The 25308-nt window shown below is 36.4% G+C and overlaps 1 long non-coding RNA gene across 1 annotated transcript in view; it reads right to left on the reverse strand.

Annotated features, from left to right (window-relative positions):
* Positions 1-5362: 5362 nt before the first annotated feature.
* Positions 5363-25308, reverse strand: part of LOC102977316 (uncharacterized) — a 66437-nt gene continuing 46491 nt past the window's right edge. Inside the window, exon 4 of the long non-coding RNA XR_008617750.1 lies at positions 5363-5786. This is a non-coding gene — a long non-coding RNA (uncharacterized lncRNA). The remainder of the gene's footprint in view (positions 5787-25308) is intronic.

The following is a 25308-nucleotide window of genomic DNA, read 5'->3' on the forward strand; positions in this document are numbered from 1 at the left end:
TGACAGGATGTGTTCCACTTTGACAGCTTGAAGTAGAGGGAGAATAAGGAGAAGTTACCAAGATGAAAGCTAATTTGTTTATCTATAATTCCAACCTCGCTCATAGCCAAATATTTTCTATTCTTGCCTTCCTGAACTGCCACTAGATTTCCATCCAGAAGAAATATTATGTACGTATTATAACTTTTTTATTCCATGCGTGCATCTGGGAATAATTACCTTTGAATTACCCTGATTCTAGATTTCAAAAACAAACAAACTAACACCCGTGGGTTTTCTCTTGACTGATATTTAGTTCTAATTGTATTCTGTATTGAGTGGAGTTTTGTGGTAGAGAGCAGATGCCTTGGTAGCTAGTTTGAAGATAAGAGGATTTATTCCTGGCTCTGAAATGACTTACAGACTTTGGGGGAACGCTAAAGAAACTGATTTAAAGCTGAACGTTGAGGTCTGAATCCTAAAGTCATACAGCTTCCAGGAAAGGGTCCTAAATCCGTACAGTAGAGGTGGACAGTTCAGGAGTCTAGTAGCCTGCAAATGGTGGGAATCTGTGGAGCCAGGGAGTTGACTAGTAAATTAGGAAGCTATTGCTACAGTTTCTGACTTCAAAATATCTCACTATTACTATAATGTGTATGAATAAAATGGATGCTTCCTGGTTAGCTCCTCTTCATAGATGCCCTTCTTCTGATTCCAGGTCAAGAGGATCCAGCTATTGGTGGAAATTAAATCACACAGAGAAACTTCAAGGAGTCTGGTAAGCGTGGCCTTTACTTTCCAGCCTCTGCACACTTAAAAGCGGAAGGAATGTGTTTCCGAGTGAGCCAATTCATGGCACCAGCCACGTATTCTTCTTGGTTGTGGCCTCAGGAATTTAGTAGAGTCATATTTTCTATTAATTAAAATATTTAGAATAACCAGGACGTGTGAGCAAAACATGGGAATAAAATTTGAAAATCCTTACTAATATCAGGGAAGAATGGCATGTAAGCTTGAGTAACATAGACTTATGGCTCTCAATTAGTGTTCTACATCCTTCACAGGGACATTTGGAAATGTGTGGAAACACTGTTGGTTCTCACAATGACAGGGGAATGCTATGGGCATTGGATAGACAAGGACCAGCAGCAATACACCGGACTTTAATAAAATCTGACACAATGAGGAATTACCCTACCTTAAATGCCAATAGCCTCCCTCTTCAGAAATATTGTCGTAAGTAACCTCCAAATAATTTCAGTGGCCCACTTCATCATCAGAAAAATTTGCTGATTTGAGTTTTTTCTACTCTCTTACGGAAGGGTACATACCCAGATGAATACTTCCTATGTATGGAAATAGGTTTATAAAAAGGAGCATGAATAAAATAGGTTAATATTTTATGAACAAAAGAAATCATTTGATTTTAGTAAATAGTGGTTCTCAAAGGATATTCATTTAACCACAGCAGCATTAGCATCACCTGGGCACTTGTTATAGAAATGAAAATCTCTGGGCCCTGAGCTACTGAATCAGAAGCTCTGGGATTGGGGCCAAGCAATTTGTGTATTAACAAGCCCTCTGGGTGATTTTTATATACGTTAAACTTTGACAACTGCTGGGATAAAAGCATCAAGGGGTGAATGCTGTAATAGTTTGGTGTATTTAGAGAAGCTTAGTTTTCATCTGCGATGAGTGTGTTAAAAGGAAAGAAACATTTTATAATAAATTGGCCTGCATTGGGGAAATCTTTAGCCCCTCTAACAGCAATTCCTCCTAGGTATAATATCCAAGAATACATGGAGAAGGATAGATTTAAAACATGACCCACACTAGGGAATTACACCCGAGAAACCCCAAAATGAGGTGTATTCGTTTTCTATGGATGCTATAAAAAAATAACCACAAACTTAAGTTCACAGCTTAATTATCTCACAGTTTCTGTAGATCAAAAGACTCACATGGGTCTTACTAGGCTAAAATCAAGAAGTTCACCGGGGTCGCATTTCTTACTGGAGGTTCTGCAGAGGACTCTATTTCCCAGGTCATGCATGTTGTTGGCCGAATTCAGTTCCCTGAGGTTGCAGCACTGAGATCTCCATTTCCTAGTTACCTGTCAGCAACCACCTTTGCTCCTAGAGGCCTCGATCTAGTTCATGCAAACAGCCACCTATATCAAATCCTTCTCACAATTGAAATCTCTGACTTTACCTGTTGCTGTTCCTGTTCTGCCTTCCTTTTCCACTGTATCTATCTGACTCCAGCCAGAGAATGTTTGCTCTTTTAAGGGATCATGTGGCTAGAGTGGGCCCATCCGGATAATCTAGGTTACTCTCCTTATTTTAAGGTCCATAGCCTCAATCACATCTGCAAAGTCCTTTTTTTTTTTCTAGGTAACATAACGTATTCACAGGTTCCAGGGATTAAGACAGGGACATCTTTGGAGAACCATGACTCAGCCTGCCATGTGGGGGAGTTAATTCATTCATGCCTTCAGCTACAGCATTAACCGTGCCAGGCTCTTCGGTGTGAAAAGAAAAAAGAATGCTATAGTTCTCTATTTCAAGGATTTTACAGTCTAGACTGCACAGAATCAGATGAGGGAATCAGAGAGAGATATCTTATTAATGACACAATTCACCTGAAATAGTGATTCCTAGATATACTATAATCCTTACGTTACTAAAGATTAAATAATGAGTCTCAGGCAGCAGAATTTCAATGGCAAGTATTTCCATTTAGAAAATCTATCCGCTTATCATGGTTCCAGTTAGGGGACTTGGTACCATCTCATTCTCCAGATCTGGTGAGGAGAAGGAGACAGCGACTCAGTCATTAAACCTAAATAGAGTTCCAGTCCCTCAAAGGGACTGAGGCATCATGAGTGAAAGTAGTGAAAGCTTAGAAATAGAGACCAAGGTGGAAACACAGTGGTAGAACTCAACCGTATAGTAGTAAAAAGGAAGAGAACACTGGGATTTGGGGGAACTATGCGCATACAGAGGAATTTCCCTTGGTGGTTCTGGGTCTTGTGTCTGACTGGTACTAAAGAGACTTAAGGAAACAAGTTAGGAGAACAGCGGTCATTACTGGGTGTGTTTAGGAGCAACATAAGCTTGTGTGCCAAGGGTTCCTGCCCCAGGGTTCTGAAGCAGAAAAGGACTGACCCTGGAGATTGTGTCAGGAGGCCATGAACTCGCAGAACTTGACCATCCTGAACTACATTCTATGTGGATTGGGCAAGTCTCTGTCAAACTGGAAGCTTTTCTCTGTATTTTAGATAAAAGGTGCAAAGATGGGTAAAACAAGATAGCAGGTGGTAATGGCAGCTGAGAATTTAAGGTTTGGAACATGAAAGATGTTTTTGGAAACAGATTCATGTCACATGGGTCAATAGTACTTTGCTGAATTCAGCTTTTTAAGACGATTGTGGGCTTGAATATATTATTTTCCATCTTTCTTTCCTTCCTTCCTTTCCATTGTAATATGCATTGTATTAGTATCTTTTACAATAATCCATTAGAGAGAAAATTATGTGGAGAGTTGGGAATCTTCAAATGTTTTTCATTTTTAGTGACTAGAATAGAGGGTGATATTAGTATATGCCAAGCCCAGATACCTTACTTTTTGCCCTGCTCAGCACATTTTGCTTCCTAAATAGGGGACATCCATTTCTCCCCCAGAAATGGGGTATTTTGTATGAAAACAAAGAAAAATTAAATGATTTCCAAAAGATTATATTTTTTAGTGAGAAAATAACAGCTAGAATATCACTATACAATTCCTACTCTCCCAATCTTTTTCTCTCATTAAAATGAAAAAGCAGAGGAAAGAGATAAAAGATTTATGCTATTTATATAGACAAATCTTTCCTACTGATGTAAAGTGAGAGAAAGGAGAGCGCCAAAGCAGCTCTTTTGGGAGAGCCTCTGATTCAGGAAATAGCACCCCGGAAGCTTCCGAGAAGTAAAGATAAAAGAGAGGAGTTGATAGGGGAGAAAAAATAGTTATGAGCGTGGGAAGGAATTGCCTTTGAGGTTTTTTGAGTCACATTTCTAAGAGTTTTGAGACTTTTCTAATGAATGAGCTTGACTTTTAAATAGCCATTGGCATGTATGTACGTTGATTATTGCTTCCATCTCAATTTTGTATTAGAAATCCCACCAGAGAAGCAGTCTATTGCTTATAACAATCTAACCTGATGCAGGTAACAGAAAGTCAATCCTCAAGAGGGCATCACCCAACCCTGGAGCTGAGGCTCCGGTTTCTATTGACCTTTGGGAATCAAATCTCGTTTCCAGTTGTGCCCTAGTTGCCATGCATTATGCAAGACTAAGTGATATCCGGCAGTTCTGACGCTGTATTTAATTGTATGTGTTCACACTATGGTTTTATTGCCAATTGGATTCTGAATCTTTATGATATCATTCGGGGGGCACAAGACCACGGATATTGAGGACAGAGGTTTATGCCTGGATTTTGTCTCACTCCGGATGTGACCCTCCATAAATTAGTCACCTTTCTCTTGATTCAGCAAGAACTGCAACCTATGTTGGCTTGTGGCAAAGCTAACCGCAGGTGGTTTCCACATGAGATGAAGGTTCCGTATAATTTGTTGTGTTTTCCTGTGAATCTTATGTGAATTAGCTTTTACCTCATAAACCACAGAGAAGAGAAATTTCTAAAGATTGTTATAAAGCACTTGTGTTAAAAAGTGTGTATTGCTATGGAAATACTAACTAATGATAATAACTACTGGAATAGAGATTAATTGAGGGACTAAAAATAGCTCACTCCAGGCAAAATTGAGCATGTTCTTTTAATTGTGCTAGTATCATACAGAAAAAATAAGCAAAGATTTTAAGATGATATGTTTTATTCAACAGCCTCACTGACATAATTCTCTTGGGTCTTCTCATTTGAGATTGCCTCTGCTAATTGCTTTAACATTTTCCAACAAGTAAATTACAGAGCCAAGAATGCCCAGTGTCCAAACCACTGATGCTTGGGGCGGGTGGGCCACAGCTGCACGAGACATAAAAATCACAGCTGGAATGCTGGTCTTCCTTGTCTAATTCTAAATATTTCATCTTAAAATATAGTGCTCAATTCTGGAAATATGACCATACTTATTCTTTAGGAAAACTGTCCAATATTCCTAATTTTTCTACACTTTTAAATGAAACCCTGAAAACTTATATTATAGTTTTGCTAATCCTGACAATTATTATTTCTTCTACAACCTAATTATGAGAATTCCACCTTTCTTTTAAATTTGTTTAATTCGCTTAGTTGATTTCCAGTCATATAAAGTCTACCATTTTATTTTATTTTTTAAATTTTCTTTTTTTTTCTTTTTCTTTTTCTTTTTGGCAGTGTCGGGTCTTAGTTGCAGCACACGGGGTCTTCGTTGAGGCATGTGGGATATTTTGTTGCTGCGTGGGCTCTTCATTGTGGTGCGCGGGCTTCTCTCTAGTTGTGGCATGTGGGTTTTCTCTCTCTAGTTGTGGTGCACAGGCTCCAGGGCACGTGGTCTCTGTAGTTTACGGCACGCGGGCTCTCTTGTTGAGGCATGCGAGCTCAGTAGTTGTGGTGCTGAGGCATGTGGGATCTTAGTTCCCTGACAAGGGATTGAACCCATATCCCCTGCATTGGAAGGCGGATTCTTTACCACTGGACCACCAGGGAAGTCCCAAGTCTACCATTTTATAGACCAGAATATAATAATGTTGGAAAGTAAAGCTATAGGTTACCACATATAGTCTCTAATATAGCAAAGCCATATCTGAACAGAATTTATTCTGAATCTGAAAAAAAACAAAACATGGGTCAAACATAAAGACAAACACATTTAATAAAACAGTGTACAACTTTGCTAGTTTTTGATTTATAAGAAAATTACACATAGAAACACTAAATTAATTCTTATTTTATTAAATAACTGTATGATATACAATAATTTTACCAAATACACTTGATCAAATACCTATTCAGAATTCTATTTTCTAAGGAATTAAAGCAAAGAATCCAAAGAGACAAGTTGATTTTATTTAACTTTCAGACGAAGAAAATTATTTAATTTATGGGAAAGTTCTTTTTCTCGGCATTTGCCTGTTTTTCTTCTTTATTACCACTTGATTGCTTTTCTTTCATGGGCTATTTCTCACTGCCCTATTTTTCCTACTTCCTTAACAAGAAAAGACTCCTGGAAAGCATAATTAACATCTTCAAGTGGATATAAGAGTCTTAGCTTCCTACTAGATAATATAGGCATTCTAGTTCCAAAATTCTATTTAAAAAATGTTGTTATGTTTATTTCCACTCAATTTGAAGGCTGGGGTAGAAAGGCCTTAAGATTTTGTTAAAGAGTGTTGCTGCCAGTAATCCCTGGAGTAGATAGATAATTCATTTAGAAATATTGTCTTAAAAAATTAAAAAATCAACTTTAGTTATTTTAAAATACTAATGAGTGCTCTTTACATGGTAGAGCTGATACAAATTTGTGAATTTCCTATTTACTAAATCCCACTGTCTTTTCTATCAGGCATGAAACACATATATATCTAGCATCACCTGCCATTACATTGTTATTGATGAGAGGTATCAATTGCTTGCAAACAGAATCATTCTTCATTATAAGAGGCAAAGATCCATCCCTCAATCTCTCTCTCTCTCTCTCTCTCTTAAATGATATGTGTCTTTTCCTTAACCAGTTTCCTTGGAATATATCATTATTATGGGATGGATGTTTATGCCTTCCAAAATTTAATGTTGAAGTCCCAGTGTGGTGGTATTTCGAGATGGGGTCTTCGGGAGGTAATTAGGGTTGGATGAGGTCATGATGGTGTGGCACCCATGATGGGGTTAGTGCCCTTATGAGAAGAGACACCAGAGAGCTTGTTTTCTCTCTCTCTCTCTCCCTCATTCTCTCTCTCTCTCTCTTCCCCTCCCCCCCCCACCCCCACCTTGTGAGGACACAGGGAGAAGACAGCAGTCTGCTAGCCAGGAAGAGAGCTCTCACCAGAACTCGACCATGCTGGCACCCTGATCTCAGACTTCCAGCCTCAGAACTGTGAGAAATAAATATTTGTTGTTAATAAGCCACCCAGTCAGTCTATGGTATTTTGTTGTAGCAGCCCAAAAGGACTAAGACCACAGCCCAAGCTAACCCAATCATAGTATTCATTTTTTATTCCAAATAGGTTTAACAAGGACATATTCAATCTAAGCAGCTTTCTTGACCATACCTCGTCCGCTAAAGGCATGTTTACAACCATAATTCAATGACTTAGTGCTTTCATTCTTCTGTGTATTTACTTAGCATTAATGTTTTAGCAGGAGACAATGGTGCCTTGCAAATACTGCAAATGTTTTAGTACTATAACACTCAACAAGATGCAGCCTCTTGCATATGTATTTTGAAAGGTGGAAAAGACTAAATTTCTAAAGAGGTGGGTGATAAATTCTAAAACTGAAAATTTGTTTATTTCTAGACAATAAAAGATATTATGTAAAACTATGCTTTTTAAAACTGTGCCTGTATTCTTCTCACTAGTATTATAAAACTGTTCATTGCATTGCAGATTGACTACAGTATTCATTACAAAGTGAAATAATAAATAGAAACAATGAAAAGAACGTTTCCTAATAAGGATAATTTATTTGCATCTAGAGAATTTATTATACTTTCATGCATTGCTATTCTTGAGTTGAGCAGCATTTACCTCCCCATAGCTGAGACAAGCTTACAATTTTTTAATCAGAGGAAACTAGCAATTTTACTATTTTAACTAGATTATAATATATAGTCTTGTTGTTTTTGCCACAAAGCCCTGGCTGCTGAACTGTGATATCTGTCATTGGCATGATCATGTAGTGGGGCAAAAAATAAGAATGTTCTTGTATATGTGCAACTCTATATGCATCTTTTAGAACATTCCAATAAATCTCATGTTATTATCCATGAGAAATTTAACTAGGCTAATTGACTACATGGAGCAAATTAGTGTAAACCTCGTTTATTTAATATAGTCATGAGAAATTGAAAATGTCTTTTCCAACATAGACAAATGTCCATCCAACTTAGAAAGGCCACAAAAGTCTTATTGGGAATTTTTAATGAGACATATAACCGGTTGATATATTAATTAAAATTAAGTCTGTATATTATATACATGCATATTATATATACATATATACTAAAATAAAATGTTGGCTAATAGCAAATGCTATGAAAAATAAATATCAGCTTATTAATTATAATCCAATTTAAATCATTTAATTCTAAAGCTATATATATATTTGGTCTATTGAATTTTATGTTTCAATAAAAGTGTTTTCAGAGAAAACCTTTTATGAAGTCTATGTCTGAATATAAGAATTTCTCAATAATCTGATCATGGGAAATAAAATACTTTTCCTCTGTTAACAGTTATTATTGTCTAATAATGTCATGATATAATAAATACAGAAATAAAATAATCATTATTGTTTTGGGCTTAATTAATAGTAAAATTTTTACTAATTTACACTAGTGAAAGAGAAAGAACAGTAAATTGATGGAATTCAGAATCATAGAAAAATATTTTAAAGAGTTATGGTTTTACTATGTTCACATAGATATCAAAAGTAGGTTAACAATGTGATATCAAATGTCCTGAGAAACACTAACTTAATAGATAAAGGGGAATGATTTATACAGTTTCTCATTTATCATGACTTATTATTAATAACATCTTTAGATTTTATGCTCTTAAACAGTTTAGACATGCTCCTTGCAAACACTATTACCAAGGCTTAATTTTTTTTTAAAGCTAGCTGTATTGCCAGGGGTTAGAAATAAGCTCTGGGAAAAGCAAAATAGACTCTTTGCATTCCACCCTCAAAACCAGCTCCTTCTGGCAGCATAAAAGAGAACACATTATTCCTGCTTCCCTAGGAATAAAAGAAATTTTCTGGTAACTGAAATCAGGAGCTTACAAGACATCTACTTGATACAGGTAAAAGCTATAATTCAGGCAATGTGTACAATTTCTAGTCAAGTTCTAGGAAAGTTATTGTGGCTAATCTAAATATTGCCTAGAATATACAAATGACATCTGACTTACTTATGAAATACATTTTTTAATCTTTCTTTAGAAATTTGAGATTGACACAAGGAAGTCTATTACCACTGCCTATTACCTATTTTCTCCCTAGGACTTGGGTGAGAGATGAATTCACTCAATCACTATTTTAAGAAAGATTAAATGAAAGCTTATTTTGTGCCAGGCACTGAGCGAGGTGCTGAGTATACAGTTCAAAACAGATACAGTCTTCAGCCTCATGGTCCATAGAGTTAAATGAAAGAGCTAGATACTGAACAATTTGTAATACAAATAAATAATTACAATTGCTATAATGCTATGAAGGAAAAAATAAAGATGTTATCATTGAAATGCTTCATCTGGATCCCAAACAGAGGAATCTGCAAGGATTTGGCCATGTTTTTCTATCCAGGAATGATCAAGATAGAGAACTCTTAAACCCAAAGACCTCATTAAGCTAGTCATTAGAGAGTACACTTGTTCTAAAGCACAAATAATTTCTTAGGCTTTACCTGTGGCTTAAGTGAAATGAATCTTAGTATCCCCTCTCTCTCTTTTTTCTGTTTATATTCACAAAACCATATTTTGATTACCAACTTAGAATTCCTGGTACTAACTTTACCCTGGGAAGGAAATGCTCTGGACAACACACACAAATATTTTAGTCACTGGAAAAAATTTTCCACATTAGAATGTAATATGTGAGTGCAAGAAATTGGGGTTTTTTTTCCCCCAGCTTTATTGAGATATGATTGACATATATCATATATAAGTTTAAGGTATACAACGTGATGATTTGATACATGTGTATATTGCAGAATAATTATTACAATAAGGTTAGTTAACATTTCCATCACCTCACAAAATTACCATTTTTTATAGTGAGAACATTTAAGATCTACTACTCTCTTAGCAACTTTCAAGTATGTAGTGCAGTACTGTTAACCAGAGTCCCCAAGCTGTACATTAGGTCCCCAGAATTTATTTGTCTTAGAACTAGAAGTTTGTACCCTTTGACCAACACCTTCCCATTCCGCACACCTCCCACCCTCAGCTCCTGTTTCTATTTCTAGGTGTTTGGATTTTTTAGATTCCACATATAAGTGAGATCATACAGTATTTTTCTTTCTCTGCCTGACTTTTTTCACTTAGTATAATGCCCTCAAGTTCCATTCATTTTGTCATAAAAAGCAGAATTTTATTCATTTTTATGGTTGAATAAAATTCCACTGCATATATATACCACATCTTTTTTATCCATCATCTGTTGATGGTCATTTAAGTTGCTTCCATATCTTGGCTATTGTGAATAATGTTACAGTGAACATGGGGGTGCAGATATCTTTTCAAGATAGTGATTTTATTTCCTTCAGACATATACCCAGAACTGGGATTGCTGGATCCTATCATAATTTTATTTTTAATTAAAAAAAATTTTTCGAGGAAATGCCATACTGTTTTCAGAAGGAGTCAGCCTGTGCTAGAGTGCGCCAGGGCTGGGTTCTGTGGTGAAGTTAGGTGCCCACTTCACTCTCCTCCTCCCACCAGGAGGATGTCTGTTTCTGTACTGGGCTGTCTGGGCTTGGGGAAGCGATGGTGGGGCTAACCTATCTTTCCTACCCTCATCAATGCATCTTTCCTCATTTCTATGCTTCACTTAGATGCTGTAATCCCTCATCTATACTTGTACCTCTTGGTAAGGTATTTTCATGCACAGAAAGTTGTTCAAATTGGTGTTGTTTGTTCTGTTTTTGACATGAAGTTTGGATGTGGCGGTGGCTGATGCCTTTTCCCTATATCTGTTATTTTTCCTTTTTCCTTTCATAAGGAGGGAACTATACTGAGTAACCCTGCCAGCCTTTCTCTACCCTCACATTAGCTCTTCCCCTGGGAGAAGTAGTGAGTTAATTTGATAGGAGTTTGGAATGAGAAACTGGGCATGTTGTTCATCTCCTTTGACTACCCTTTATCTTTCCCAAGGAAGCATCCGTTGACTTCACTTCTGCCTATCTAATTCGTCATAAAAAGCTAATCATTTCTATATTAGTGATAGTTTAAATCTAACTTCTCAAGAAAATAAACTGGAAATTTGTCATTAGGTGCCTTCCCATATGATAAAGAGTATGTTTACATTAATTTTAAAATTATTCATCAAAAAGCAAACAAAAGTATTTTTAAAACACTTGAGGTTAGCATAGAGCTCTTAGGGATCTATAAACCTGAGTGAGTAATGAGATCCTCAATAGTAAGTAATACTAATAAAATAAATAATTCATTGTAAAAATGAGGGTTTTTCTTTTTACAGACTTTTTGGCATTATGTTAAACTTAGACATTTAAGAGATTTGAAATTTGTGTATAAATAAACACAGATGTATCTTGATTAAAAGGGCAATTCTATTAATTTTTAAACACTTTGATTTATGTCAGAGAGCACTCTGCCTATGTTTTCCTCTAGGAGTTTTATAGTATCAGGTCTTACATTTACGTCTTTAATCCATTTTGAGTTTATTTTTGTGTAGGGTGTTAGAGAATGCTCTAATTTCATTATTTTAAGCGTAGCTGTCCAGTTTTCTCAGCACCACATACTGATGAGACTGTCTTTTTCCATGGTATAGTCTTGCTTCCTTTGTCATAGATTAACTCAGCAGTCCCCAACCTTTTTGGCACAAGGGACCGGTTTCGTGGAAGACAGTTTTTCCATGGACCGGGGTGAAGTGGGGGGACAGTTCAGGAGGTGATGGGGAGTGATGGGGAGCGGCAAATGAAGCTTCGTTCGCTCGCCTGACGCTCACCTCTATTCTGTTCCATTGATCTATATGTCTGTTTTTGTGCCATTACCATACTGTTTATTACTCACCCATAACAAAGCATGAAATAATGCTGTTTGCAGCAACCTGGATGGACCCTAGAGATTATCATGCTGAGTGAAGTATGTCAAAGACAAATATCATATAATATCACTTACATGTGGAATCTAAAAAAAGATACAAATCTAAAAAAAAAGATTCAAATGAACTTACTTACAGACTCACAGACATAGAAAACAAACTTGTGGTTACCAAAGGGGAGGGAGGTAGGGATAAATTAGGAGTCTGGGATTAACAGATACACACTAATATATATATATATAATAGATAAAAAACAAGGACCTACTATATAGCACAGAGAACTCTACTCAATATGTTGTAATAACCTCTAATGGAAAAGAATCTGAAAAAAGCATATATTGGATTGGCCAAAAAGTTCGTTTGGGTTTTTCGTAAGATGTTATTGAGAGAGAGAGACAGAGATATCTGAATCACTTTCCTGTGCACCTGAAACTAACACAACACTGTAAATCAACTAGACTTCAATAAAAATTTTTTTAAATTTAAAACACTGAACATCGTCACATTTTGTTAAATGCGAATTTATACATGTTGAACTAGCCAAGCTATTGACCATAGGTGAAGCTAGACTTTGAAAAGGAAGCTAGAGGTGAATACTTGTGATACTTGTTTGTTTTGCTATTTAGAAACAGAGAGACCTCCTTTTTTTAACATTTTCTGTTGTGTCTGTCATATATATTCACTGAGCCATAATATTTATCTCACCCACACCCTCATAATTTGTCTACAAATATTACATACCATATTTAACTTGTGAACTTTTGCCTTCACTTGGCCTAGTCCTATAAAACTATGTGGACTCTTAAATTGTTATAATAGGCTGTTAGAGGACTAGAGACCACTGTCCTGGATACCAATCAACTGCCACTGCTTCCATGGAAGTAGGGATACTCTTGCCATATTACATATTCCTTGGGAGAAAAAAATAGTCAACCTTCGTCTTGAACAATTTTCCACAACAAATATTTGTACTTAGCTTGTTTGTTTTATGTTCACCTTTGAAAAATGACAAAAATTTAAAAACTATGAAAGAGGGTGCTTATTAAGGAACAAATTGCTATCACATGATTTTCTTTTTGAAAAAAATTATCAAGTGAACAATATTTTTAAATAAAACAGCAAAAGAAAAAACTCTATTTTAAACCACACACACAAAAAAAAAACCCTGCTTTGTATGAACCATCTGGGTAAACAATAGCTGGAACAATAGCAGAGAAATGAAAACAGTAACTTTGTTCCATTTTACCTTCTTATTCTATTCTTTGAAGTCAGTATTTTAATTGACTGCCTGAGTTGGCAACCTTCAAGCTCCCAGTCAGAGCTGGTACTCTCAGACCCCTTCACAAACCTGTGGAGTGGTGCTGTGTTCAACCTTTCAAATGATGGTAGGAATTGAACACATCTATTCCAGCTTCCTGTTTCGTAAAGAGGACAAACTATTTGTTGTGACCCGCACTGTGAAGGGGAGACTCACTTGCTTAAAAATATCTCCTTCAGGAATAGACAAGTGAAATTCCCAGATTCCTAAAAGTAGAGAGTAACGATTCATTAACAGTTTTCTGAAATTTTGTTTGTTATTGTTTTATTGTTGTTGTTTAAGAGCCATTTGTTAAAACAGAGAGGCCTTTGGAAAATAAAATACCTTAACTTTCTATCATCCTGTGGGTATTTACATGATTATAATGCTGAATCCTATTAACAAATCTTTAAGCTCCTACAAACATGATATACAGGTTGACTATTTGAAGGGGAAAAATACTTGGAAGAAAGATATGGGATTAGTTTCTGTAAGCTGGGGAGTCAATCTAGTTACTAGAGGTAAATATTTCCTGCTCTCCACTTTCTAGGCTCCTTATAGGATTGCATGTCCTGTGGCCCTCATAGTTGGGTGAATCATATGATTAGTTTTGGCCAAGGGATGTGAATGGAAATAGTGCGTGCCAATTTTATGGCAGGGCACAGAGGGTTCTCTGTCGTCCTCTTTCCTTTTAACCTGATCATACAATGTTCCAGAAGGTGTCTACGCTGGCTGCTCTGGAGCTCCCAGACAATTCTCAAAGGACATGTACCTTGAGAGAAAAATAAACCTTTTGTTTTCAGTCACTGTGATTTGAGTTTATTATGCAGCATAACAGAGTCGAACCTGATTAATATATAACCATACTTCAATAATTTTTTTAGGACCCGACTCTTCCTGAAGATGTGAATGATTAGTCAAACTATATGTACTTTGTCCCATATGGAAATACAGAATGATGAGGCCACTTTATATCTGTGTATCCCTTAACAATTTAAAAAGTCATTTTCACATATATTATCTCACTTATTTTGTAAAATAGTCCTCTTAGAAAATATGAGGAATTATTATTATTATCACCACTGTGAATAAATTGAGGTTAAAAATAGTTGAATAATTTCCTATTCAGTCACAGAGCCAAGACTTAAATACTCAGATACATTATAATTTGTTCTTCCTCTCCTTCCAGTACTTTCTTTTTCCAAGATCATCAAAAGCATTGTGAATACCCAAAAGGTCTAAGTCATATGCAGTCAGAAATTTAACAGACCAGATCCTATAATGCGAAGTTATATAAACTAAAAGAGAAATGTCCTCCATTAGGATGAAGTCCATGACCACTGAGGACCTTAATTACAGAGCCAGGATCCTTACATGTAGTAAAGATACATAGTCATTGATTTTGTGCAAGAGGGAACTGGTACCAAATAACACATATTATGAATAACCTCTTTATTTAAAAAATATGGAAAAACCACCAAGAATGTTGGCTCTACAGTCCCCCCCACCAAAGTAGCATTATATGTTTTCTTGAAATTAGGAGTATGGAAATCATGCAGTAAAACTGAAGAAGCTAGTCTTATCATTTTTATTGGGGGGCCACTGGAACAAGTCATATTCACAGAAATTCTCTGCATTTCTGTGACTCCTAAGAGAATTCTTGAAAAATAGTAAATAATTACTGATTAGAATGGGGGTGGGATAAGGGAGCAGTAAGAGGAATAACAAAAGTACCATTTAAGTATTTATTGTTAAGAATAAAAGAGACAAAACCACAAATAATAATGAATCCTGTGAGTTCGTTAACATCTAGCATGCTATCAAAATTGTATGAATTTTGCCTAAATGGATGCTTAAGACTTGGTGTTCATAGGAAATGCTTCTGAGATTTGAAGAAAAATCTGTCTTTTGTCTTAAGAGGGACTCTTAAATGTTTATAGAAATACAGTGGCACTTCTGCAGGCGAACCTGTCACTATCTTCGCATCTAGCCAGGTGTGAATCACAAAGCCTGCATGTGCGATTTCCATCACAATGGAAATAAGGAATAAATGAGGTTATTAAATGTAAACTGTCTTAAATGAAACACTTTAACATTCTTCTCTTCAAAGACGATCATAGTTTTCGTTACTAGCCAAGCTTATTTTTTTAAATTGGCAAGTCTATGGAATATCTCAATTTGAATATCAATTTAAGATTCAAGATAAAGTGGTATCTCATTTACCATGTTTTTTATAGTAAATATGAATTATGCACATGGACCATTTAAATATTTGTGTTTTCTCACAAAATTTAGAGTGTAGGCTTGCACACAAAAATCGTCACTTAAAAGTCTCTTCAATTTAATTGTTCCACGCCATCAATTATCTGTGTATATATGTATACAGAATAAGAAGCTTTTCCATCTGAAGGGATTAAGAAACATTTTATTAATACTAGAAATCTATATTCCAGATTTAGAGCACCTGCACCTGTGCCTGCACTCGTTTCTTAAGGATCAGAGAAGGAACAGCAGATACTTTCAGGTTTCAGGGGGTAAAGAATAGGATTTCCCCTACCTCGGCAGGAACAAGCTGTAAGAAGATGTACCCTGATATTAGTCAATTCCAAGCTATTAAGGTCTCCTTCAGTATAGTTGATTAATTAGATTTTTTAAAAGTCAGGCAATTTACACCTGTGATATCATACATCTCTTGAGGCTGATGGACCTGAAATCCTTAGGATGTTAAGAGATCCTCCAGGGTAGGAGCAGGAGGGGGAGAGAACAATTCCATGATCTGGTGCAGTCACACTTTTTAATAATGCGTATGGTTTATGTAAGTGTTCCATTAACCGGAATGAGTTCTGGAGTACAAGTATCAATAAGGGCTGGAGGCATATGGCAGTGATTGTAAAAGACATTTCTGAAAGCTCTGCTCTGGTTAAAGCTTCAGCCAGTCTGCGTAGAGATTTTATTATATCCTGTGAAAACAACTGGTGGACACTAGTGAGAATAGAGTGTATCTGAGTACGAGCCTATAGGCCATACAAGTGTCTTTAAAGAATGGAACTTAAGTACATCAATGTCCTAATAGGAAATATAGTCTACTTCACATAGTAAGTGTCAATAGTTGAGAAGGAGATCGGAGAGGAGGCTGTGGCCTGGGACCCATAATGAGTGTGAGTGAGAACACTAAGTAAAGGGAAAGCGTCTTTACAGGTTTAACAAAAAAAATCTGCTTGATTCAAGTATTGCAAATACCCTAATTCATTTTAACTTAATAGTTCTAAGATAGTCATTTTCAGTGTTTACCAATGGATTGGGGAATGCTAAAGAAAATTTTAAAATCTGAACAAATATTTTAGAAGTTATCCTAACAAATCAGAGATTGAATTTAAATAGGAACCAGTTTCTCGAACTTCTAATTTATATTTCTTCCCAGGAAGTGATAACACCTTAAGTACAAAAATGAACTAAACGGAATCTTAGTTTTTCTTCTTCTCACAATATGTGTGGGTTTTTTCCTTGTTTGACAAAGTCATTAGAAGCAATAAAAAAAAAAATCAACCTTCAAAACTTCACTGTGGCCATCATTGGCAAAGCTACCATAAACTTTCTCTTAATAAAAATCAATTGTTCAATTTTCCATTTCAGTGAACAAGAACACTCACCCAGAAAATGAAATTTATGTATAATCTATCAATCTAGATGAGATGGTGTCTTGGTCATGAGGGAAGCAAAGAGCTCTGGATAAGGAATATGAAAATCTGAGTTTCAGTTTTTCTCTGTCTCTTACACTATAACTAGGACATTGCAGAAATGTAGGATCAGAGTTCCTTGTCCATAATGTTAGAACTAAGTTATTTTCTAATTTTATGTACTATGAAGTTCTATGAACTATATGAGTGCCATGAGGGTGTTCTAGAGGTACCTGATGTAAACTTACTCCGCAGAATTAAGGCCCCTAAGGTTCTAAAACCTTTCATTTGACTCATTTGGCAAACATCACTTGGACTGAGGGAAAATAACTATTAGTTGGAGGCTTCCGGACCCTTCATTAGCATTCCCATCACTCATTCACTATACATGGTAAGTCTAGATCAATACCTAAATCTATGGGAGAAGATGCTAAGAAATGCTGTTAGTGTAAATTTATTCACTGATCGATTTAATCAAACATTCAACAAGTATTTACTGAGTAATAATTATTTTTAAGGCACCATTTTACCCAGACTGTACACAAGAAGAAATTCTGTGCTGTCACAGAGCTTATGTTATATGAAATGCTAGTGTACTTCATAGCAAGGATGGTTAGATCCAGGTATCAGGAGTCTGATCTGGAAAGAGACCCCATTCCAGACACTACTGCCAAAGAAAAAGGCCACGGCCTTGACCAGGCATGGTGGAAGGCATAGCTGCTAAGATTCACCGACAACCAAAACTGGACTGTAAGTTTTCAAAATGTATGTTCCCTGATATGTCAGTATTAATTATGTTTATTATGAATAATTATATCTGAGAAAAGTAATTGGAATATCATTAAGCCCAGAATAATTATGTTTCAGGTCTAAAAGAAAACTTTTGATTATTTAAAAACTTATCTTTAATTGTGCACATACAAACCCATAAATATACAATATTTATACCAGCTAGCTTTTGGCAAGAATTCTACGCCTTTTTTTGTTCCTTTGTTTTTTCTACTCTCTCTAGCCCCAATTTTTAGCATCCTCTCCTCCTTTTCTGAGACTCTGGTTCCTCGAATATCCAGTTCCAGAGGAAAAGTTCTCAGGAATACATTCACAATAGATGTCAGGGGATTGGCTAAAATACATCTAAAGGTGAATGTGAATTTTAAGAAGCAAATGGAGGAAGGCAATGCATAACATAACAAACATCTTGTTACTAGTAGATTCTCAGGCATCCAATGAGAAGTTGTTTCAGGGAGAATGAATATATAGAGGAGTCCCTAATTTGCTTATGAATGACATCCATGGTTCCTCCATAGTTGTTTAATTCACTACACAAATATTTATTGAACATGCTTTATGTAACAGGTGTCTGGTCTACTGGTGGAGACACACGTGCACACACACACACTATTCCTATTCTTATGGCCCTCACTCAGAGTGAGAGCAGCAACTGCTTTGGTCTGCCAATCCCTTCTCTCCATCATTTACCGGCATGAATTAACCCTAGGATAAGCCAATCACAATTTTTTACATTATAGTCAGTCATTTTCATTTGTCTGATGAGGGGTAGAGGAGGCAATGCACCAATGATTTCCTTTATGAGGACTTTTAGAATGTATTTGAAGCTAGATTACGTCATACTAGTGTCTACAAGAAGATAATCAAACTCCAGCTGGTGTGACCTCCACAACTGTCCTGGATCCAATCTATACGGAGGATTACTTGATTATCTCTTCTCTTTATTCTTGGAAAAATAACTGGCATCGTATCAATACTTTCCTTTTTTGCTTTCAATTGAAGAACTTGAATTTTTACAAAGAGTGTACATAGAACTAAGATGCTAATCAAATCATTATGAATATTGTAATGTATGCCATGGAAGAAAAATGACATGGAGTTATGGGCCCTTGTAAACGGGGATAAAATAGTTTGGAAGTTTAATAGGAGGTATCCTTAAGAAAATGACATTAAATGTGTGTTACATTCCAGGTGGGTGAAGAAAAGGGTCTAAAATTGCCTACTGTTAATTAATTAATTTAGAATTTGAACCTAGCTCTGTTAACATGGTTTCAGTGCCATTTTCTTGAAACAAATCATGGAAACTTTAGGTCTCTGAAATCCAGTTTCCTAGCAATTTAGTATCTTCTGGAGTTTTGATGACTGGCAGGGTGAGGTGAAGTGAAGCATATTATATGATACCACTTAAGTTCACCCTGCTATAGATGTAACTCTTCCCCCAGGGAAATAATACAGAATCTAGATCAGGAGAAGAAAAACACAAAGCTCTTTTTGTCTATCTATTAGCAACTGGTTCCATCTTAGCGTTGCCTCATAGAATTCTTGTAAACTAGTAGACATGAGTTCAGAAGCCACTTTGCCTGAGGAGGAAGCACTAAGTCAGCAATTCTTCTTCTTTGTTGGTGGGAGGGCAAGAAATGGCCCATGCAAAGTGTGGGGAGTAATGTTGGTAACGTGTACTCTGCTATCTTCCCCTGGCCATAATCCCAACCAGTGCAGATAGTCAAAAATAAAGCTATAATTTGGATCTAAAAGTTCGGAGAATGGGAGACAGTTATAATCCTCTAGAACACTTGTTACTTCTGGATAAACCCTTTTTCTCATGAGAAAGAATGAAATCATTTTGGATCCCTCTCTCTTTATTATATTATCACATCTTTGAAAAACATCTTGAGATCAGGAAAATGTTGAGAACAGCGAATGGAAATAAAGAACCAGAGTTTATGGCTAGAGCCATAAAAATACTGTTTTTTCTTTTAAGACAGCAAACTTTTTGTTGATGTTTAGATACACTGATCAGTTTGCATTATAACCAGTTTATTCATAATTAGCAAGAACTACTATCTATCCAGCACTGACTTTTGTCAGCAAACATTAGCTTCATTTAATCCTAATAACAATTCTATGAAGCAACTATCACTACCACTATCACCAGTTTTAGAATGAAGAAATGGACAGTTTAAATAGCCTGGCAAAGGTCACAGAGTCAAAAAGTACTGGAGGTATGATTAAAAATTTCTATCAGTTGCCAAAGCCCATGCTTCTCCCACAGTACTCACCTGACTTCTACGGGTTGAGTGTAATTTTTAACATCATACATATGTGTTTATTTATTCCTACATTTATACTGACATTTGCAAATTTTATAAAGTAACCTTCAACTCATATTGCAATTAGGATAACAGGGGTTATGGTGAGACACTCCCAACGTTTATAAAGAAGATTGCCCTCAGGAGAGTTCACTTCATCAAATCCAAATAAAACTGCTATGGTTAGCTACCTGCATTAGAAAATCAAAATGCTGTCCATCAGCTGTGTGTTAATGTTAAGAACACAGGAGATCTGAGAATCACTTCAGAGACAATACCTTTTGTAACTGTAATCGACCACATGGAGATGGAACTGGTTGAACCTATTTGGAAAAAGACTGTGGGAAGAGAAAAGAGGTGCTGAGCCATGAAAGCATGAGAAAAGGAAAGTCTCAGGAGTAAACACTGGCAGAGCATCTCCTCCCTGCTGTGGATGGAATGAATATTTGCTAAGCAGGATCAAGTAGGAAGGTGTCTTTTGCAAGAGCATCCTTCCAGTAGGTGAAAGAACTCAAGCTACCTTAGCTAAACGTCACTTAAGATAAACTGACTTTTGTTCTGATGCCAATCTCACTACTGTGGTTGGCCAATTTAAGTATTCTGGTCAAATTAATGGTTGTAAAGTAACGTATTGATATTCTGGTTTATGTACAGCTTCTGTGTGCTGGTTAATATGAGTCTATGTCTACAAATGAGAGAAAATGAGAAGTTCTCTCTTGTTCTGCAGATTAAACCCTGACGACAGTGAATCAGATTAGTAAAGGCCAATTTCTGGGAACTTTCTGAACAAGCAGACACCTATGTCCATGTTACCCTCTTTCATCTTATTTTTCACATTTTTAAGACTTTTACAATTCCTATATGTATTTTTTTATTGGAGAAGAGTTGACTTACAATGTTGTGTTAGTTTCAGGTGTACAGCAAAGTGATTCAGTTATACATATACATATATTCATTCTTTTCCCATACAGGTTATTACAGAATATTGAGTAGAGTTCCCTGTCCTGTATAGTAGGTTCTTGTTGGTTATCTATTGTATACATATTAGTGTGCATATGTTAATCCCAAACTCCTAATTTATTCCCCCCGCCACGTTTCCCCTTTGGTAACGATGAGTTTGTTTTTGAAATCCGTGAGTCTGTTTCTGTTTTATAAATAAGTTCATTTATATCATTTTTTAAAAAATTAGATTCCACTTACGAGTGATATCGTATGATATTTGTCTTTGTCTGACTTACTTCACTTCGTATAATCTCTATGTCCATCCATGTTGCTGCAAATGGCATTATTTCATTCTTTTTTCTGTCTGAGGAATATTCCATTGTATCTATGTACCACATCTTCTTTATCCATTCCTCTGTTGATGGACATCTAGGTTGCTTCCATGTCCTGGCTATTGTAAATAGAGCTGCAATGAACATTTTGGTACATGACTCTTATAGAATTATGGTTTTTTCAGGGTATATGCCCAGTGGTGGGATTGCTGGGTCGTATGGTAGTTCTATTTTTAGTTTTTTAAGGAAGCTCCATACTGTTCTCCATAGTGGCTGTATCAATTTACATTCCCACCAACAGTGTAGGAGGCTTCCCTTTTCTCCACACCCTCGCCAGCATTTATTGTTTGTAGACTTTCTGATGATGCCCATTCTGACCTCATTGTACTTTTAAATTGCATCTTTTCATGTGCTTTTTGGTTGTCTGTATGTCTTCTTTGGAGAAATGTCTATTTAGATCTTCTGCCCATTTTTGGATTGGGTTTGTTTTTCACATAGAGCTGCATGAGCCGTTTGTATATTTTGGAGATTAATCCCTTGTCGGTCACTTTGTTGGCAAATATTTTCTCCCATCCTTGTCTTTTCATTTTGTTGATGGTTTCCTTTGCTGTGCAAAAGCTTCTAAGTTTAATTAGGTCCCATTTGTTTATTTTAGTTTTTCCTTTCATTACTCTAGGAGGTGGATTGAAAAAGATACTGCTGTGATTCATGTCAAAGAGTGTTCTGCCTACGTTTTCCTCTGAGAGTTTTACAGTGTCCAGCCTTACATTTAGGTCTTTGATCCTTTTTGAGTTTATTTTTGTGTATGGTATTAGACAATATTCTAATTTCATTCTTTTACATGTAGCTGTTACAATTCCTGTCTGTATTAATAACTATATCATGAGTACCAAAAACCATTTAGTAGAAGTTGCCTGTTAACGTATTTGGGGTACTTCACTCTGGCCTAAATCATCTGTTCTAAGGGATTTTCTCCTATCTTCTAATCTCACCCACCCAAGGTATGTACTGACGAAGAAAAAAAGAATTTTGCAAAAATTCTGGTTTATACATATGTATATATTTCTAACTAAGATGTGTGTATAGGGTGATGCAGAACTGAAAACTGATTCCATGAATTTATGATTTTCAAACTTACTTTAGAATTCTGTTAGAATGAATGATTATACCCCTTTAACATGATATAGTAAAGAAAATAATTTTGATAATCATTCTCTTTGAATGATAGAAAAACTCTAGGTATTGAGGAGAAGCAAGATTCTGCTTATCTCACTTGAGCTTCTCCACACCGGCATTTACGCTGCTTTATTACACTAGCAATCTCCGCAGAGGAAGCTAATCAAAGGCTATGCAAACTGAAACCTATGGGATGGAGACTGAGACCAGAGGTCTCCCTTGAGGGCTTCCTAATGCATCGCATCTTTAGTCTTGTTACTTGGTTGCCTCCTCCTGCCGGCCTCCACCCCTTCCTTCAGCCATCACTCCCCTCACTCATAAGAACCACAGATGGGAAAAGGCATGGCTCACCGATGTCCGGCAGTCATTAGCTCATGTATGCCACGCTCAAAGGGACCCTTAGTTCTATCCTGCGAACAATGTGTTGAGTTTAAAAACTGGGGCTGGTGGTAGCCTACTGTTTCCTCTCCCATTCCCCATAGGCTTATTCTCTATTTCTTGCTCACTGTTCAGTCGGGCAATTCAACATAAATGTCAGTGTATTTTCTACAGGTGCAGAATATATTATGCCCTTCCACAAGAAATTAGCCACCCCACTATCCATTGGTAGCTATTTACTGTTGCTGAAGAGAAAAATAATACACGCACATATACACATGCAAAAATGCACCCTTGTGGAAGCTCTGAGGGAAATAAAATAAAAAAGAGTAAGAGATATGAGAGTAGTTCTAGAAGTGGCACTTGATAAAGAAACAGAAGTGTCAGCTCTACAAAGTAAAACACTCAATAGGGAGGAAGATGGCTTATTTCAGAATTCTTACAGCCATGGAATCCTCATTTAGCTTGGTGGCTTGCTGATCAGTAAAGAAAACGACTGGAAATGCACTTGAGTTTGACTAAAACAGATTGCCTGAGATCTGGAAGTCAAGACGTTTCTTGCCTGGTATCACATCACAAGGTCCCCTGTACCTCCTTTGCCTGGCTAGAAGCAACTGTAATCAGTAATTCTATGTTGAAAAACAAACATTATTCGGCAAATTACAACTATCATTCAATCCAAAGGTGTCTACATAATACTTATCAAAAGAAAAATAGTTTTTGCATTGTCCAATTTAGCATCAACAATTACTAGAACACATTAAAGAACATTTGTATCTCAAAACATTTCTACCTTTTTTTTTTTTTTTTTTTGTGGTATGCGGGCCTCTCTCTGCTGCGGCCCCTCCCGTTGCGGAGCACAGGCTCCGGACGCGCAGGCGCAGCGGCCATGGCTCACGGGCCCAGCCGCTCCGCGGCACGTGGGATCCTCCCAGACCGAGGCGCGAACCCGGCTCCCCTGCATCGGCAGGCGGACGTGCAACCACTGCGCCACCAGGGAAGCCCCCATTTCTACCTTTTTTAAAGTTTAGGTACGTTATATGGTTTGTCATCAGTGTGAATTTTTTTTCACATTTATGTCACAGTGTCTGACATCTCTTGCAAGAAACCAAGAGACAAATGAGGACTAAAAAAAATGAGGGATTATATCTACCACTTAGATGTATTTTAACTCTCAGGTGGCTCTGTACCTGCAAAAACAAAACAAACAAAGAAAAAACCACCCTGGATTTATAACATAGTTTAAAAAAATTAGATTTATTGTTTCGTTTTAGTCTCATGAAAGTACTAACTTGTATTGTTTCTTTCTGCAAATGAAAAAGCTAGGCAGGAAAATAAAGTGGCCTGTTCATTGCCACAGGGCTACTCAGTGGATGAGTGGACACAGCCCGAGAGGAAATTCAAATTCTTTTCTGTGTACCCAAGTCCTTTTTGTCTCCCCTTCTCTTCCATGCATATAGAAAACCTGAAATCTGGTAGCTGATCATAAAAGAGAAGGAGATAAGTTAATATAAGACGTTTTCTCAGTAAATAGAGAAGTGTGCTTACATCACTAAAGATGAAGCTTTTCATAAAGAATGAAAGGTTTAAGTCTCTTAATTCCATCTGGAGGTTCAGATTAATTATCCTTTTCAGTCAAGGTCACTGACAGTGTAAAGAATTTCCAGGTCCCCTAGAGCCAAGTGTTATCTTTCTCATACAGCAACCATGGATGCTTAAGTAAATCAATACATGGCAATTAGCAGGTAATTGGCATGATTTTTAGGTAGAAATAAGATATGATGATCCTGCTGTAGTCCACATCTGGCCAGCCATGGGCGAACAACTGCTGCTATCTTGCTGTTGTAATAAAAAGATCCATTTCAACAGAGAGAGAAAAAGGGTTATCAAAAAATGGAAAAAAAAATCAGGATACACAATTTTCAAATTTCGCTGCTTTTAAAAAATTATGTGACTCAGTTTTATATATTTTTTGAATAGCATGCCTCTAGAGAAGAGTGATTTCTGTAATGTTGTATTTTTTAATAGACTTATTTGGTGGAGCGGTTTTAAGTTAACAGAAAAATTAAGGAGAAAGTACAGAGAGTTCCAATTTCCACACACACACAGTTTCCCTATTATTAATATATTAATATCTTGCATTAGTGTGGTACATTTGTTACAAAAATATTGAGACACTATTCTTAAAGTCCACAGTTTACATAAGGGTTTACTCTTTGTGTTGTACAATTCTATAGGTTTTGAGAAATGCATAATGCCATGTATCTGCTGTGTATCAAAGAGAATACTTTCACTGACCCAAAATTCCCATGTGCTCTACCCCATACCTCTAGATAAGATTCTGTTATATTGTTTTGTTATGTATGAAACCCTAATGTGATCGTATTTTGACCTTAAAATTCTATTTTATAGGTATCGCAAGATTGATTTAGGAGCTAGAATAGTGTGATTTC

The sequence above is a fragment of the Physeter macrocephalus genome, chromosome 7 (genome assembly GCF_002837175.3).
Source record: "Physeter macrocephalus isolate SW-GA chromosome 7, ASM283717v5, whole genome shotgun sequence".
Classification (NCBI taxonomy): domain Eukaryota; kingdom Metazoa; phylum Chordata; class Mammalia; order Artiodactyla; family Physeteridae; genus Physeter; species Physeter macrocephalus.